The sequence below is a fragment of the Periophthalmus magnuspinnatus genome, chromosome 11 (assembly GCF_009829125.3).
Source record: "Periophthalmus magnuspinnatus isolate fPerMag1 chromosome 11, fPerMag1.2.pri, whole genome shotgun sequence".
NCBI lineage: Eukaryota > Metazoa > Chordata > Actinopteri > Gobiiformes > Gobiidae > Periophthalmus > Periophthalmus magnuspinnatus.
The window spans coordinates 10349932-10363970 of record NC_047136.2 but is presented as its reverse complement, the minus strand read 5'-3'; positions in this window follow the sequence as shown (position 1 = coordinate 10363970).

Genomic DNA, 14039 nt, shown 5'->3' with positions numbered 1-14039 from the left:
AAATTTAAACTGATAGACTAATACAAAAAGCACATGCATTTAAAAAATATTTTGTAGAGGTCTATACAGGTACAACAAGATTTTGCTATATCTGTCTTATCTTGTTCCTTACCGAGCACATTGACGATTGCATCCATTCAAAAAGTGCAATTTTGATTTGATTGCAACATATTGTGCTGCCCTATAATTGAGTTATGTGTATAATATTTTGTCATTCTGTCTGTATAAATTCACAGTGGACTTTACATTCCCGTGCACCATCCCACGTGCGGTTTCAGCTGTACAGGAAAAATCAGCGTGCTTATTAAGGACAGTGGATTTCAGGAAGCGGCCCCTACACTTACAGTACATCCTAAAACTACACGGGCCCCTGGGATGGCCACGGAAACGCCCTCTTCCTCTGGACTGAAGCAAGACTGAGCTAAAACATCTTTGCTTGGTAGTGACAAAGATTTGTTTACAAGAGATGAGACAGTGTATGAGTAAACACTTTTGAAGATTATTACTTGGAGATGTCATTTACAATTTTTAGGACTGAACAGATTTGGCAGGGTATCAGAAAGAACTTATCAGACAAACAAATAAGATTGCGACAACACTTTCAATATATATTATAAAAAGTTGTTTTTTTATGTCAAGGAGCATTAAGATTTGAGAGAAAACTGAAGTAAAATTGCTAAACTAATAAATCACTTGCTATTTATACTATGAGGGGTCAAAACTACAGGGTTGATGCAGCTAGTTTTGTACACAATAAGACCCAAGGATACAGGATATGTCTCTCCAAAGTATATACTGCATTGCTTAAACAAATGCACTTTTTACAATTTGCTCGTGGGACCATTTGTGGTTAATATTTCATCTACAATTTACCCTGATTTGTCAGATTAAATAGCAATAGTAGTACTGTTGTTGATATATAGTAACCCAGAGCACTTTGTTGTCCAGATCTTGAGAGGAAGTGACAGGATGAGTCGATGGAGTTAAGCGCTTCCTGTGGAGCTGATGAGATAAAGGAGGACGTGAGGAGAGTGTTCACATTTGGAGTTTAAATTCAAACTGTAGCTTAGACTTAACAAACTTCATTGATCCACAAGGGAAATTACTTGGACCTAGTAGCTCACACATTAAAATAATCATAACAGAAAACAAAAAATGTGTTCTTTTCAGATGTGATGATGTCATGCTCCCAGATGGGGGCAAGAGACAGTTTTTCCTAATGCTTGCATGGCACTTGAAATATCCAGAAGGTAAATGCACAAATGTTGAACCTGATCATTTCTATCAGTGACTGTACCAAGATTATATAAGAATATTGATTTAGCTGCCCCCCCCCATTTGTATTAAATATTATTGGCCTATGCAAAGTTATGATGTCATCTGAAACCCAGCAATGGACGGAAACTGACAGAGGTTTTGGCTTTCAAAATTTTACTTGACTTCTACTTGAAAACTAGTATGAGGCAAAAGCTATATGAGTTTTTAATGGTTGTGTGTGTCATAAGCCAACAGGTACTGTACTTCAGTTTCTAAATACATTTATAGGGGATAATTGTATCTAACTTTGTTCTGTGCTTTGATAACCGACCAAGTGTATTTTAGACTTTTATGGCCTGGCTGCAGTGGGACAAACTTTTACTGCACTTCATCAGATAGGAGCAGTGTTCAGTACAAACAGATACAAAATCTGCTGAAGATATTTTCATTTGCCTTGGCTCCTTTGAGCAAGGTCAGCACAGAATGATAAATTTATAAAGCAGTCTTTGACCATTCTCCTCTAGTGACTTGAAAATATACATTATGGACGTTTTTTAATCTGCTAGTGTGTGCGTATAGTTATATTCTAGCTAGTAATACTTTTTTTGTACACCTGCACACATTGGGATTAAACTTGGACCCAAATCAAGATCAGGACTAGAACAGGACTCCCTTAGATCAACTTTTTACAGAATGACATTTACCAATTTGAAAATAATGTCTTTATAGCCTACATTTTACAATAAAATCCACATATTTGGTGTAGTAGAAAAACATCTACTCTAATGAACTGAACTGAAATGGAGAGTCCCATTGCATGCAGAGGAATGAAAAGTAGGATATGACATCATGACTAGGGACAAGTCTTTCCTTGGGGCCTGAGCTCAGAGCCAGTTCCTCTGTCAAACAGGTCAGTAGTGCAGCCTGTCAGTGATGAATGAATGTGGAGAGAAGGGACTCCCTGCTCTGCACTTTGAGGAGGCGAGCACTGGGTCTACAGGACTGCAGAAGTGTGCTTTGCAATCTCATTTAAAAGTGTTTAAACCCTCATTTGAGAAAGGTAAAATAATACCATTTAATGGAAGAGCACTCTTTTAAAACTCAGGTGCACCCTCAGTCAGTTTGGTCTGCACCCGGGCCTGGAGGAGGAGGGGAGGAAGAGAGAGGGAATCAGGAGGGAAAGAAGAGGAGAGAACGAAAGAACAGGAGGAGGGAGCGGTAGGGAAAGGAGAGGGGACTCCCTGCTCTCTGCTCTGCACTGTGAGGAAGGGAGGATGAAGGAAAGAGAGAGGGAATAAGGAGAGAAAGAGGAGGAGACAAACAAGAGAAGAAGAGAGAGCAGGAGAGTGGACAGAGCAGGAGGGTGGAGAGCGTGGGCTTCCTGCATTGCACTGTGAGGAGGGGAGGGAGAGAGCGGGAATCAGGAGGGAAAGAGGAGGAGAAAGAGGAGAGAGAGCAAGAGGAAGAAGAGAGGGGATTACCTGTTCTGCACTGTGAGGTGGGGAAGAGGAGGACAGTAGAGGGCAAAGAAGAGCAGAAAGCAAGAGAATGGAGGGATGAATGAAATCTAGTAGAGGATGAAAGAAAGAGTGAAAGAGAGAAAGGAAGGAAGGAGGGGTAATGATCAGGGGAATGAAGGGAGGAGGGAAATACAGAATGAAAAGTGGATTGAGCAAAAGAAAGGAGGGATTAGTAAGAGAGTAGGGGGAGAAAAGAGAGAGGAGGATGGAGCAGTTCTCAGAATTTAACAATAATTTAAATAATTGTGAAATGAAGCATTGCAATTTCACTGTTAATTACTAAATTCATAATGATCTAGTTTAATAACTTTGATGCAAAATATATTTATAATAATCAGCATTTAGTTCACATAGAATTAAAATTGCGGCAAAACAGGGAGTACATTTTCTGAGCCGGTCGATCGCTGAGGACAGCACATGCAGCCACCATACCCTTGACTGTCATGCTGCAGTGGTTTGATGACTTCTGATATAAAACTCTTTTAAATTTGTGTTGTATGTTATAACTATTATTGGAAAGTGACTGTTAGAAAATGACCTAATCAATCTTGTCCTGCCTGTGTATTTGAGCAGGAATGGACAGAGTTATGTGCACTGACTGGTTTCCTGGTTTGTCACAGATCACAGCGCGTTTGTGAGGGCCACTGAGCGTCATTACACTGAGTCACAGAGGGACACGGAGAAAGGAGGGATTGTTGAGTGCTGTCATTTGGAGAAGCAGAGAAAGACTTGCAGAGGAGGAAAACACCACACAAGAAATAGTAAGGGGTGGGCTATTCCTTGTCTATGCATTGCTTGAAGCCTTGTTGACATTTCTGCAACTTCTACATATATACCGGTACATCCACAGTATATCATGCTGTCCTGTATAGTTTAGGAGTTGGTTGCTTGTTTGTCTGTTAGCATTAGCAGCATGGCAACAATGGGATGTAAGTTACCACTCCAGCCACAGCGCGTCAGTAAGAGTTATGAGAACAAATTCTGCATTTTTGTGCATATTTGTGTTATCACAATACAAAAATATTTTCTGGGTTTTGATACTAAGGAGAAAGCCTGACACAGGATAGCAATTGTGACAAAAGGACAGTACACTTTTTTTTACACTATATGCTGTAACTATCAACAGAAAATACTTTAAGGTTGTTTGTGGTCTAATACTGTTCATATATAGATCAAGCCTACTCAAAGACTATTCTGGAAAGTTTATGTTTTGTCACGTTTCTGTTGACTATTTAGCAGTGGGATGAATACACAATGGAAAATCCCAGTTTCAAGTCTAGATCAGACCACCATGCCCCTATACTGATTGTAGTAAAATGGGCCAATGCTTCGCCTCATCTGATTGAATCTAGTTTTAGCTTTGTAAGCAGGATGCTGCTATTGTTTATAAATCCCTACTGAGCCTTTTCTTATCCAGCTGCCCACCGATTATTATATCACAGGATACGTCCCAGACATGACAACAGGCATTTAACCACAATGGGGGTTTGAACACTGTTTACACCTTATATACAAGATATTTTATAAGAAGGACAAATGAGACATTTTGCTGACTGAGAGATTAGCCTTTAAATATGAGTCTGGCATTGACCTTATGGTATTACACATTTAGAGTAACTGAAAGCCAAGAAGAAGTGAAATATTGTGCAATGTAATTTTGGCTGTGGTCAAGAAGCATGGCTTAATGCAGCTTAAACTGATTAAACTGTGAGTCAGCGAGCGCTGTTAGCTACTTTTGTGGTGTGTACTTCAAAATGATCCATCTCTGCTTTGTGTGGATGGGTTAGAGTCGCAATGGTGCTCTGATATGGAAAGTATTAGTAATTGTATCACTTAATCATAGGTGAGCTGCTTTTTCCTACTTTGTTACTGTTTTATGTATAGGGTCTTCTGCAGTTCAACTATTTTGTTCACGTCTTGGACCTTAAGGCAAGTTGTAAAAAGTTTGCGTCTGGGTCTTATCTCCCAAGTTTTAAGTGGGTTTGATTGAGAGCAGAGAAATGCATGGTCCCTCTACTAAAACAAACATGATAACACATGAGTAAAAATGAAAGAAAAGAAATGACACAGAGGACCAAAAACATTGCTGACTTCTGCAAAATCAATCAGCAAAGCACTAAATGCAGAGAAGTTTGATTTAGTTCTGAATGATAAATGAGCAATCAGCTTGTGTGTTTCCCTGAAATAAACCAAACTGATTGCACAGAGGCTTTAAATTCTATATAGAGCATTTCAGTCTGGATTTATCAGGCAAACCATGTGGAGCACTTTGTAGACTGTCTCTATAAAGTTACAATGGAATAGATTTACAATGCTGCAGGTGTTTTATGTAGACAGGGGAAGATAATGGGGACGGGACAGTCCTTTGTGGTAATATGAGCTCACTCTATCTCATCACACACACGCGCACACACACGCGCACACACACACACGCACACACACGCGCATACTCATAGGCATTACAACACTGCGGCCCATAGCAGATAGTGAGGCAGGCACCTGGACTGGAGCCATATAGATGACATCACACATCATCATTCACACTAGACTGAGCTGCAGAGGTTACAGAGCTGGGACGACTCACCAGCCAATGCTCTGCAATAACAAAAGTTTAATTCAAGAGCAGTCTGCAGCGTGTCTGTGGCCTCATGCCGTAGTGTCTTCAAACGTGTTGTTCAGCAAACCCAGTAAGAGTTTCATGATTCAACAAACTCTCATCCGTAATCTATTCTTGCACATCTGCTAACCAGTGCATTCTCCAGTATTTTGTACTAAAATCAACCTTTCCAAAGTCCCAGTGGTTATGGTCCAGTTAATATGGCTTTTTTCAAACTAGTTTTGCTGATTTTATACTCAGTTCAGTGATTCTCACTTTTCATGAGTACCACGTAAAAAAAAATATTTGGCCTTACGAGTACCACTAGATCTAAACAAAGTCTTTAACCGGACTATTCTAGGTTTAAACATGGGCTAACCTATGTCTAAAATAGGACTACAGTACACTTATAAGCAAAGACCCAGTTAAAGGAGGACAGAAATTTGTATTAAATAGATTCTAATTCAAATAAGTGAACTCTATAGGAATCTGCATATAGCTTGTGTACTGTGACTTTGAAGACCACACCTTTATAGGTCATCAGCCTGAAAAAAAGTTTAAAAGTTCCTTATGTGTTTCTTTCAGTCCTTGTATGGCTTATATACCATACCACAGCACTATTTATTAGGACATAGACAACTCTTGCAAAATTCATCAGCTTCCATTTTCACGTTAAATCAAATGCATATCAATGTTGTTTACTGTCCTCCAGGCACTTAAATCTCAAATTAGAACAACACAAACCACTAGAGGGCGCTGGTTTCATTCTTACCCATCAAAGTATGCTTCTCATTAATGTAAACAGAGAGGATTTAGCTTGGATGCACCTTGTAAATGAGTTTGTGTTGTGTGCTGCTCTCTCTCTTTCACTTTCTCTCTTTCTCTCTCTCTGTCTCTCTCTTTCTCTCTGACACTTTCTCTCTCACTCTCACTCTTTTTCTCTTTCTATGACACCTTGGCCTATACTAATCCATTGGCCCTGTAATCTTCTCCCCTCCTCACTTTCCTTTCCTCTGCTGCTGCCTCCTCCGCTCTGTGTCACTGCGTTGGATAACTGTGTATGTGATCCCCGCCACAGTTCATTGATACTCTTTATGTCGTCTGTCTGGGCGAGCTGACAGACTGAGACCGCCCGCTGTAATAACCAGAATCACTGACAGAGTTCTTCCTGGAGCCACAGAAGAGAGGTTTTCCTTTCCAACTATGAGTATAAAATGCAGGAACTTTCACATTATACATTGATCTCATTCACAGCTAATTTACACTGGTATAATTAGTATAGTATTGTATAGGATACCATCATAAGGGTAAAGCTGTCAATACATTAAACTTCCCATAACATAGGCATCTGTAGTACAAGTTAAAACACATTACATATTTATATCACCATGTTGCTTTGTATTATTTATGAAACTGTAAAGTATTGTTTAGTATCATGCTTTTATATATTTATGTAAAATCGCCGCGTGGGAGCATGGGTGATGTAGGAGTGTGGGCCTTGGAGAGGATTGTACTGCTAACAGTAAGGAGGGTTTGAATAGGGCCAGAGAGAGATTGCTCAAACATGCATGTGTATATATAAAAAAACACTTCAGGCATGCTTTTGATGAGGGAATGTTATAACACGGTAGAAAGCTCCAAAAAGTAAATTTTTCATAATACCTCTTCTTTATTGTACATTGTTTTGCCGTAATGATGAAAAATTCTTTGTAAATGAAGTCTACCTTGATACTACACACACATAAGCCCTGGTTAAACAAATGCAGTGGAACAGTCACTATATTAGTCCCGAAGATGGATGAGTGGGATTATGATGGAGTGAGGAGGCTTCCCTCAGGGGCTGCACTGGAGAGAGAAAAGCGGAAAAACCCAGCATCATCTCAGCATGGGTTCCTGATTTTAAATTACATAGCTGCTTATTCCTTTATTTCTATCCTATATGTGTCACTTTGTTATGCTTGCTTAGCTTAATCTTTTTACTCTACTTTCTCTCTTCTATTTATGCATCTCCCTCTTCATTTCCAGTCTATTCTGTACATCTGTTTGTCTCCTGTCCACATGTCTCTTGGGACAAAAGACCCCCCCTCTCCTCCTATTGCCTATTCCCTCCCCCATTTCTCCACCAAAAGACTGCCTCCCGAGCCTTTTTTTTACTCTACTCCACTCCTACACGCGCCGCTCTGATTCGACGCACTAGTAGTTGTAGTAAAAGGAGGAGGAGGAGGTGGTTGTGGCTTAATCCAATGCTAGCTGTCAGTGCGGAGTAAAGCTGAGAGTGGTGACCCAGAGGAGACAGGAATACTGGATTTTTTACTGTTTTAATTTTCATTTGAGGGGCGCTAATTGCTCCCTCTGTTGTGGTTTTCAATGGAAGGGCTGTATCATGGTAAGACTTTGAATCCAGTTATGTTGTGTTGTCTATGTTTTGTTTCTGAACTCTCAAACTTAAGTACATGAATTTATTTTGAGAGCAGACCATAACACCAAAGTATACAAAGATATTGCCTTATAACATTATTTGAAAGTTTGTGTTTTTGTTTTTTTTTGCAGCTTTTTGGTAGCATTCAATAATCTAATTTCACATGCCTTCAACAATAACGCATTAATGGTAAAATGGCAAAAAATATGAATTTATTTAAATCTAATTCAGAATATATTGTTTTTGTTATGCATTAAAACAGCTACTTTCTTGTATTATTATTATTATTATCGGTTAATTTTGGAAACTCAATAACATAGTGATTCATTGTCTCCAGTTCATTTTGATCCTGATAATTCTGCCTTAATGAAAAATTGACTTTCCTATAATGAGATTAAACCTAATATATTGTAATGGTGATCCCCCCAAATCCTCTGGCACTAATTTACTCTTGCCCCTCTTCTTCTCCCCACTTGGCTAGTCTGTTTGTGGCAGCCTAATGAGCGACCATATGTGAATGTAATTGTGAAGCGAGCGAGGGCTAGCGTGTTTCGGTGTGTAGGATGTTTTGGCTTGTGCACAGTTGTGTAGTTGTGATGGAGGAGGTGGGAGGGGGCCAGGGGGAAGACAATACGCGTGTCACATTAGTGTATGGTGTAGGGAGCCCACGTGGTTGAGCACAGAGGAGGCGTGAGAGCAGAGAGACAGGGAAATGTATAAACCAGCCCTCCAGTGTCTTGTTTCTAGGTTAAATCATCTATCATTCAGTGCATTATAATATTTTGATTTTTGTTCATAATTTATGGGATTTGGCTAAACAACAAAGTCAAACAAGTTTTTTTTTTTTTTGCATCTAAACACAATTTGTTCTTACATCGTGTGGGATGTCAGCATTCTTTGGTTAATAATGATAATGGTCAAAATAGTCTAGTGGTAAAGATTAAACATAATAGTCTGTGACAATTCTAGGAGCAAAATTAAGCCTTTTCAATTTCAATTCAATCTACTCAAAACGTGAGCCAAATGTAATGCCTTCATTATATAACTGTTTATTATCAGTAACTAAATGTTGATCTATTTTATGTTGCATTACGTCATCAAGGTTTATTGACAACTAGGATTTAGCTTTGTTCTATTTTTGATTCTGATTAGACAATGAGAATGAAAATGAAGGATCATGAATAATGATGACATTGTTCTTCTCACTGTAATCATAACGCTACAGGAGAAAGATAAGCAAACAAGTGCAGACACAGCTAAGCAGCCTGGCCCACTGAGCCTCATGTCATTATAGTCGGGTGCTTTCTATCAGCTTTTCACCAAATGAACAAACTTAGGGGGTATTCCATCAAAGTGGCTTAACAAGTTCAGGCTTATCCTGAAATCCCAAGCTGAAATGAGCTTCATCTCCATCTTAAGCCTCAACTCATTCCATGAAAGAAATAACGTGGGTCTAACCAAAGCTAATTTAGGCCTGAGGTTTAAGCTGCTGCACTTTATGCTCTGAGAAGGTCAGATCAATGGAGCAACACCACCACTGAAAATGGTCTCTCAATGTGCACCAATCGGTAGTGTTTTAATGATAAGTAAATGAGAGAGGAGCCAGACAATAATTTGATATGGAACACGGAACTGTTCTCCTCATTCTGATTGTAGGAGCGAGGGGAAAGATGCGACTCCCACCTCGTTCCGCTGGCAGAGAGGAGGCTGGCAGTAAGACTGCGTAGCCTGCGGAGAATAAAGTTGCCTGATACTTTTCCTGATGCATAGTGGCTTTATAGTGTTTGGGACACGGCGCACTGTGTGTAAAAGTAAAGCTGCGACGGAACTCTTCACATGTAACGAGAATTGGCCAATCAAATCTGCGCGTGTGTGCGGTTTGACAGAGTAAGAAATTAGAGAAAAAGGAAAGAGAGACAGACTTGATGAAGGAGTGTAGACAGCCAGAACCCACTGAAAAGCAGTTCATCCTAAATCAACGTCTGTGTGCAAAAGCGCTCGCCCTCACACCAACAGTCAGAGACTTTATTCATGTTCAAACATTTTATTTGATTAAAAGTACTCATAAAGCACCATTCAGTGCTTTATTTTAATACCGCACGATAGAGTTCAAAAGTGTGCATGGGCAAGATCATTTTAATAATGTAGGTTATAGGCTTTTACATTATTTGTGTCTTTTTGATGAGTGCAGCATCCACAGAGCAGTGCGTGGGAGCACGAGGCTGGTCATTAAAAGTCTTGGGTCACACGCGACTCAAAAGTAACTTCAAAAATGTATTCAGACAGAGACAATGATTTAACACTGGTGTTTGAGTGCACATGCTGAATCTTCAGATTAACATGTTTCTTTAGACATTCTTGGAGACAAATCTAAAATAATCTTGATGTTTAACCTGGTCCCAACCAGTTTCGTGCCCAGGAGCACCTCTGATTAGTCACTTTGATGAAATGGAACGGAGGATTTGACAAACCTGGATTGCCAAGTCAGGCTTTGGCTTTAGTACGCTTCATGGAATACAGTACCCCCAATGATAACGCAACACAAGGAGCAACTCAAGGCTGTTTAGTCAGTTTGAGACTACCTCGTTATGTTATCTGCTGTAAAATGTATCTGTTTGTATGATTCCTTCTGGATTGTTTGCAGTGGCAATTACTTGTGCATATAACTTAAATGAGTTTATCTAGTTTACAAGCAAAGTTTAAACACTTTATAAACCTTACAAGATTTGAATGGACTGGGGCTTAGTGTCACGCTGTAAGCTAAGAGCAAAGAGGAATCACTTTCATGGCTAATTACACTGAAGGGCTTATTTTTAGCCTTGTGTACCCGCTCCCCCGAGTTAGCCCTAAATCAAAGAATCATTAGCCTGCCTCAGCTTCTCAATATTTCATGTTACATTTGAATCCCCATCTGCCTAAACGTTTTTTTCAGATGTTAGCATATGTAAGCAGTGTACATACTAACAAGACATGATTAAAGACGCACTATGTAATTTTTATGATGTAGAATGCGCCTCCTGCTTGTCTCTGTAGAGAGGGTATATATCTTTGCTTGGAATGTTTCGCTGTATACCTTTAATCCATGGAGACAAGTAGGTAGCAGTAGAAGATTAAGGTGCAAGTCAGATCTGTGGAGTTGCAAGTCCCCTCACAGCAAGAATTCAGGGTTTTAAAGATGTTTTTGAGCAATTAAACCACCTGTAATTGAATACATGCAAAATGGATATATTTAATGCCCTACTGTGTCAAGCACGTGGTGAACCCTCCCCCGGAAATGTTACATAGTTCACCTTTAAAGCTGGTCGGTCATGCTATCAAATTATCTCGACCCATCATTTGCTCCTAATCTGCCATGTTGAATTATACATAGCAGTGCATCTGGTTTGAGTGTGATATATGTCGCTATCTGCACTAAGCCAGTTAGCTTTATCATTGCACCTGAACAGCACAGTCCAATGAGCACAAGAGTCACTGGGTCTTTGTAGATAAATGTGTGAGCGCCGAGCAGCCATGCGTTTCACATGACCTTATTATGGTACATGTGTGTAGAAGGCCTCAGGAGGACTTATTGTGAAACCAACTGAGAGTTTGTGTGGACTGTCCCACTTTGTTTTGTGTTGAACTGACAGGTTTGAATAATTGCTCTTGTTTGGAGCTACCATGTTTCATTATCACGTAAGTGCATGTATGCGTTTGATCCCAGCAACTTTGTGTGGAGGTCATGGCACGGCAGCTAAATAAATAGCTGGATATATAGATTATGGGTTGGGCCTTTCTGTTTTTGTTAGGATTTAATTCTTATTTCGATACATGGGTCACGATTCGATTTTATTTAGATTTTTGCTGGACCTCTGAAGAATGAAAACTTAAAATTATTTGCTTATTCAATCTTTTTTGAGAATCGTCCCATTCGTAATATAGAATATTTGCTTATTCAGTGTTATGCCTCTTTGAAAATCAGACACAAAGGTTGAAAAATGGACCATGCAAGGTTTGTTTTATTATGATTCTACCCATAAGCAAAAAATGACTGTGTATGTGAAAATGTTAAAGAACGAATAGACCACATTAGAATATAGATGTTACATTGCAAAGCACATCGGGCACTGCCTACCTCAATGTCTAGATTTTATCATTTCTTCCCTGCTCTTCAGTACTTTTTAAGCCATACTGTTATATGCAATAAAAATATCCACCAAAAATGAATAGAACAGATAGAAATACTTCTCAATCAATACCATATCAAGTACTTCTAGATGCGTTTACTAAATCTCTTAAAACTACACCCACACAGGTTGAGCTACTTAAGCATGACTAGTAACTCATTTGTAGATCTCCAGCTGTACTGAAGCCTATAACAGCTGTCTGATTCTCCTCCTCAAGTTTACACCCTAAACTCTCATGTCATTTATACCTGAAAAACAACATCTGTCTCTGCCTCCATCAGATTCACATTTGATTTGAAGTTTTGGCAAATCTCTGCTCCCATAGGCCCATCTACACCAAAACAGCACCTGATGTTTGTGGATCTCATCAACTCGAGTTTTCTGCTCCTTAAGTCTTGACATGTGAGAAATTTAAATGGGGCCTTAGTGCGCACTCCAAATCAGACTGTTGTTTAGTCTGATTTACAACTATCTAAAAACCATCCTGTTCAACCTGCAATTACACGGAGATGAGTGGAACCGGAGCAAATGGACCTGTCTGGCTCACTGTAAGACAATAAAGTGACTTGAGAGAGGAGGATAAAATAGTTCTTTAAGCATATAAATTACAATCGACCTCTTCTAAGGCATTGATCTTAACATCAATGGTAACGATTGTGTGTCTCCACTGCCTCGACTTGAAATGGAGTTGAAGAAAAAATATCTTTCCACCGTCATTGTAGACTGCATTTTAAGTTACCCCTTTGTTAATTATTGAAGCTATCATCATCAGTACCTCCCTAAATGCTACATAATCATGTTTCAAACCTAAATCTTTACGGTAAAGTCAAAAAATATAAGTGGTTAACCCATTTATGAACTTCCTTGCTACAATAAAAAAATAATTAACCCAGAATGGAGTTGCTTTTGGCGGGACTGTCCCAGCATGAGGAGCAGGTGTTTGTTAGTCCTGCTGCTGCTGCTGCTTCTGCTCCCAGACCTGAGCGAGCCTTTGATATGTGTGCACTGAGACCGAAACAGCCTGCTATGTAATTAGCACTGCACTGTGGTCCAGAGGGAACGGGATATCACCATGCATACGCTCATTCAAGATTTTGCCAACCACCCGTAACTGAAGACATCTGGACATGTTTTTGCAGTCTATTGACCTAAAAGAGTAATCGTAAAACCTCCAAACAAAATTATGACATGTTCCATAAATAAAAACAAACCATAATTATGTTAGTACTCAACCATCCTTTAAAAGCAGTTATTAAAATACATGAAAAAGGTCTGTGTTGCATTTATAACTACAAGCAGATTTATGGAAACTCTTTGCAACACTAGCACTTAAAAACTAACAATGGAATCAAATAACAGAGCATAAAATTCATCTCTACTGATCGTTATTTTGCAGAATTTTGTATCAGATGCCCTTCCACCCCAGTCCAATTTATCAGTAGAAAAAACACAATAAACCATTTTGCAATTTCCTAGCATAAACTCAACTGTGTGGCTATAATTTTAATCAAATAAATTATGTCCTTGAATGTTTTCCTGTTATTGTGTAATACTGATATTCCTCTGATCTATATGTTTACATAGTCATCATCATCATGTGTCAATCAAATCCTCTCCATGTTGAATTACCCCCATTAGCACCAGCAGCACGCCCCTCACGTCCTCTGCTCCGCTCTCAAGTTTCAACTGTTTGCCGATAAAGCATTTAAACTGCGAGTCACCTTGTTGGCATTTCCTCTCCGCTTTGGGGTTTCTTCTTACCATTACATCATCTCTGTTGACATTATACCCAGTGGCCCCTATCGCTGTACATCAGGGACGTCCCAAGCACTTAGGGCCCTTGTCTTATGACCCTCAATGCGGCTCTAACTGGGTGTTGAGTTCCCAGTGGTCGTTGGTTGGCTTCCTGTGGGAGAATGATGTACTGTATTATGTATGAAATGCAGAGCTCTTTCTACGAAGAGCGCTGCCTCTTCCTGGAGAAGAGGGGATTTGATTTGGGATTAAGGAGTTCAATATTACGGGCTGCATAATATGAGGAAAACAGATGATATGTGATAACTGTTAGAGGCATACTGAGG